We start from the raw sequence: 5,545 nt of genomic DNA, 5'->3' as shown, positions 1-5,545 counted from the left end.
CTTGCTCTAAATTTGTCCAAAAGTGTCTTTTTGAGTCTTTTGAGTCAAAACTAATTATATTTTCGTCCAAATTGAGTCTTAGAGTCTAAATTGAGTCTTTTTTATTGTTTTGAGTCTTTAAAGGTTGTTTTGAGTCATACAAGTTTAGTTAGTCTTTTGAGTGTATTTAAGTGTTTTAAAGCATATTTTTACATCTTTGAGTCAATTTTCATTAGATTAGCAATCCCTCCTAATCCCCGGCCTAGAACGATCCCTACTTATATCTATACTACAATTGTCAAAAAGAGGGTTTAATTTGTGTGCTATCTTTTATCACATCAAATTTTTGGCGCCGTTGCCGGGGATTAGCAACTTTGCTAATCCCCCGTTGTTTCTTTTTGTTTATTTTTCATATCTTTTTGTTTTAGCTACTGACCTTATTTCTTTTCTTGTTTGTAGGTACTAGTTTTTGACTCGTAGCTCTCAACCTATTAGTGCAAACATCTTGGATTTTGACAACGATTTTGAGCGCACTTTGAGAAAGAAGAAGAAGAACCCAGAACTTTACCCATCAAGTTCTAGTTCGGCTTCCAATCTTGAGGAGGAAGAAGAACACACGGCAAGGGAGGAAGAAGAGGTCCAAACCATGGCAGCGGACAACCGTACAATCAAGGAGGTTTCCGCTTCGGGAATGGACAATGCCACACCCTTGTGCATCCAATACCCAAGGGCTGCTCAAGACAAAACTGACGAATTTGAATTAAAGTCAAGTTTGTTGCACCACATTCCAAAATTCCATGGACTGTCCATGGAGGATCCCAACAAGCATTTGAAGGAGTTCGAGGTGGTGTGTTCAAGTATGACTCCAATCAACGTTGATAGTAGTATTTTGAAGATGAAGGCTTTCCCGTTCTCACTATTGGAGAAGGCCAAGGATTGGTTATTCGAGTTAGCACCCGGAACGGTCACTTCTTGGGAGAGCATGAAGAGGGCGTTTCTTGAAAAGTTATTTCCTACTTCAAGAGTCATTCTCTTGAGAAAGAAGATTAGCGAAATCCAACAAAGTCAAGGGGAGTCTTTTCCTACGTACTATGAGCGTTTTAAAGCCCTTGTTGCATCGTGTCCTCAACATCAAATGAAGGAGGAGCTTTTTCTTCAATACTTCTATGAAGGTCTTCTTCCCATTGAAAGGCAAATGCTTGATGCCTCAGCGGGAGGTGCGTTGGTGGATAAAACTTTTGATGTCTGCCAAGAACCTCATTGCAAACCGGGCTCTCAATGCACAACAATACGAAGGAATTGGGCAAAAGGACCCCCCACGGCAACAAGTGCATGAGGTAAGTTCTCAATCCGACATTCAAACTCAATTAGCTAATCTTACTTCTCTTGTGTCTCAGATGGCCGAAGGAATGAAGATACAAGGTCCAATTGTATGTGGCGTATGTTCTATTCAATGGCATCATTCGGAAAAGTGCCCTCAATTGATTGAGAATGGGGGATGGGAAAGTGCAAACGCCATTGGATTTCCAAGCCAAAATCAGCCAAGGAATGATCCATATTCCAATACATACAATCCGAGTTGGAGAGACCATCCAAACTTCAAGTGGAGGGAGCCTCAACAACCTCACCAACAAGGAGGCTTTAGGTAGCAACCCCTGGGGTTTTACACCAAAACCCATGGCCAAGATTCAAACCACACCCCAGCCGCCCAAAACCATCAAGGTACGTCTTTAGAAAATGCTGCAATTCTTAAGTTACTTACCAATTTGTCTCAGGGGCAAGAACATCAAAACAAAAGGGTGGACCAATTAGAGAAACAAATGGGGCAGATTGCGGAGGTTGTAGGGCAATTCCTAGACCAAGGCAAGCTCCCAAGCTCAACCATTGTCAATCCAAAGGGAGGGTTCGAATCTGCCAAAGCAATTACTTTGAGGAATGGAAAAGAAGTTGGCACTACATCCACACCACCCAAAACAAATCCTAATGAAGAAGAGATGTTGCAACATGAAGAGGAGGCTGCAAGCATGCCCACGGCAAGGATACAACCACCTTTGCCGCAGGCACCTAGGGACCACAACTCATCCATTCCACCCCATTCGGCCACCAAAGGTAAGTTGGGCTCAAATTCGATTAATTCTAACCCCGTTCCACCCAATGTTCCTTTTCCTCACAGATTTTTGCAAACAAAGAAGGAGGAGCATGAGAAAGACATTCTTGAGAAGTTTAGGAAAGTTCAAGTCAATATCACGCTCCTAGATGCCATAAAGCAAGTGCCCAAATACGCCAAGTTCTTGAAGGAATTATGCACTACAAGGAAGAGGGCTTCACATAAAGAGGTAGTAAGGGTAAGTGAAAACGTTTCCGCTGTTTTACAAAGAAAGTTACCACCAAAGTGCAAAGATCCAGGTAGCTTTACAATTCCTTGTATTATTGGCCAAACGAAGTTTGAACATGCTATGTTAGACTTAGGAGCTTCAATTAACGTCATGCCATACTCTATTTATGCTTCAATGAACCTTGGTGAATTGAAACATGATGGTGTGATTATTCAGTTGGCCGATAGATCTAATGCCTACCCAAAGGGCGCATTGGAAGATGTCTTAGTGCAGGTGAATAATTTGATCTTTCCGGCGGATTTCTACGTTCTTGAAATGGAATAAACCACCCATGCTCCATCCTTGCCGCTTCTTCTTGGGAGGCCATTCATGAAGACGGCCCAAACTAAGATTGACGTGTTCAAAGGCACTTTAACTATCGAATTTGATGGGGAAGTGATTGATTTTAATATTTCTGAAACTATGAAATTTCCTAATGATGATCACTCATGTTTCTCTATTGATATTCTTGATTCTTTGGTGCAGGCACACCTTGATCAAATGCATGGAGATGCACTTGAAACGGTCATTACAAATGGCATAGAAGTGAAGGATCCCATGGCTACCACCATAGCAACCCACAACACACAATTGCCATCCTATGCCATGGCCTTTGAGGAGGAAGTAATTGAGACCGTGGCAGCCCTAGAGTCATTGCCATGGCTCCAAGGTAAGTCCCCTAGTCCAATTTCAATTCCGATTTCAACTAATAAGTTGCTTCCTTCTATAGAACAACCACCTACTCTTGAGCTCAAACCGTTGCCAAATCACTTGAAGTATGTGTTCTTGGGCGAGCAAGACACATTGCCCGTCATTGTGGCATCATCACTCATGGCACAAGAGGAGGCGAAATTGGTGAGGGTTCTCAAAGAGCACAAGACGGCCATTGGGTGGACTTTGGCCGATATCAAGGGCATAAGCCCTACCACGTGCATGCATCGTATTCTCATGGAAGAAGGCGCCAAAACATCAAGGGAAGCCCAACGTCGACTCAACCCACCAATGGGAAATCATCAAACTACTTGATTGTGGCGTCATCTATCCAGTCCAAGTAGTTCCCAAGAAGTCCGGAGTCACGGTGGTGAAGAATGAAGAAGATGAACTTGTGCTTACACGCATTCAAATCGGTTGGAGAGTGTGCATTGACTATAGGAAGCTAAATGCCGCAACGAGGAAATATCACTTTCCTTTGCCATTCATCGATCAAATGCTTGAAAGGTTAGCCGGTCATTCTTTTTATTGTTTTCTTGATGGTTATTCGGGTTATAATCAAATTGTCATAGCACCGGATGATCAAGAAAAGACCACCTTTACTTGTCCATTTGGTACTTTTGCATATCGTCGTATGCCATTTGGTTTATGAAATGCACTGGCCACTTTCCAACGATGCATGGTAAGTATATTCTCTGATTATGTTGAGAAAATAATTGAAGTATTTATGGACAATTTTAGTGTGTTTGGAGACTCATTTGATGATTGTTTGCATAATCTTACTTTAATCTTGAAAAGATGCATGGAAACTAACCTTGTTTTGAATTGGGAAAAATGTCATTTTATGGTTAAACAAGGCATAGTTTTGGGTCATATCATCTCTGAAAAAGGCATTGAAGTTGATAAGTCTAAAATAGATCTTGTACGTTACTTACCCACTCCTACTTCGGTTAGAGAGGTTCGTTCTTTTCTTAGCCATGTAGGATTCTATAGGCGATTTATCAAGGATTTCTCCAAGATTGCACAACCCCTATGCCGTCTCCTACAAAAGGAAGTGGCGTTTGAGTTCAACGAAGAGTATGAGAAGGCATTCAAGCATCTCAAAGACATGCTTACCACGCACCCATCATCATTCCACCAGATTGGACGTTTCCTTTTGAGCTAATGTGTGATGCATCAGATTATGCAATAGGGGCTGTTTTGGGCCAAAGGAAGAATAAGCAACCACACGTCATATATTATGCTTCCCGGACCTTAAATGATGCTTAATTAAATTACTCTACCACTGAAAAAGAACTTCTTGCCGTTGTGTTTGCCTTAGATAAGTTTCGTTCATATTTACTTGGTACTAAAGTGATTGTATATTCTGACCATGCAGCTCTAAGGTACTTATTCACCAAAAAGGAGGCCAAACCAAGGCTCATTCGATGGATGCTTCTTCTCTAAGAGTTTGACATTGAAATTCGAGACAAGAAGGGGAGTGAGAACGTGGTTGCTGACCATCTAAGTCGTTCGGTGTGCAATGAGGACTCTTTACCCATCCAAGAGACATTCCCTGATGAGCAATTGTTGTCCATTAAGGTATGTGAACCTTGGTATGCCGATTTGGTCAATTTTTTGGTGTCAAAACGTGTTCCAAGTACCCTAGCTAGACACCAAAGTGATAAATTAAAGAAAGAGGCACGGTTTTATGTATGGGATGACCCATATTTGTGGAAGTTTTATGCAGATCAGATTATGCGTTGTTGTGTGCATGATTGTGAGTTTAATTCGATTCTAACCTTTTGTCATACTTATGCATGTGGTGGATATTTTGGCACACAACGCACTGCCCTTAAAGTGTTAGAATGTGGTTTTTATTGGCCTACGATCTTTAAAGATGCTAGAACTTTTTGTTTAACTTGTGATCGTTGTCAACGAATGGGAAATATAGGTGCAAGGGACCAAATGCCGCAAACACCCATCTTTAATGTTGAAATTTTTGATGTTTGGGGCATTGATTTCATGGGCCCTTTCCCATCTTCGTTTGGTTTTACTTATATTTTGCTTGCGGTGGATTATGTTTCCAAATGGGTGGAAGCCAAGGCCACCCGGACTAATGATTCTAGAGTTGTTGTAGATTTTATAAAGACTAACATTTTTGCTAGATTTGGGATGCCTAGAGTGCTTATTAGTGATGGAGGCTCTCACTTTTGTAATCGCACCATAGAGGCCTTGCTCAAGAAATATCAAGTCACACATAAGGTTTCAACACCTTACCATCCCCAAACCAATGGCCAAGCCGAGGTGTCCAATAAAGAAATCAGGCAAATCTTGGAGAAGACCGTTGGACCAACGAGAAAAGATTGAGTGTGCGTTTGGAGGATGCATTATGGGCTTATAGAACGGCTTACAAGACACCCATAGGCATGTCCCCTTTTCGGCTAGTACATGGCAAGCCATGTCATCTCCCCGTGGAGTTAGAACACAAGGCTCATTGG

At 41.8% G+C, this 5,545-nt stretch overlaps 1 pseudogene; it reads left to right on the top strand.

The window, feature by feature from the left end:
* Positions 1–2,645: 2,645 nt before the first annotated feature.
* On the top strand, positions 2,646–4,822 carry LOC148694382 (uncharacterized; annotated as a pseudogene).
* Positions 4,823–5,545: the final 723 nt, after the last annotated feature.

This window comes from Pyrus communis, chromosome 9 (genome assembly GCF_041283825.1).
Source record: "Pyrus communis isolate YQ-2024b chromosome 9, ASM4128382v1, whole genome shotgun sequence".
Taxonomy (NCBI): domain Eukaryota; kingdom Viridiplantae; phylum Streptophyta; class Magnoliopsida; order Rosales; family Rosaceae; genus Pyrus; species Pyrus communis.
The sequence above is the reverse complement of the archived record's forward strand: the minus strand, read 5'-3'. Positions and strand labels throughout refer to the sequence as shown.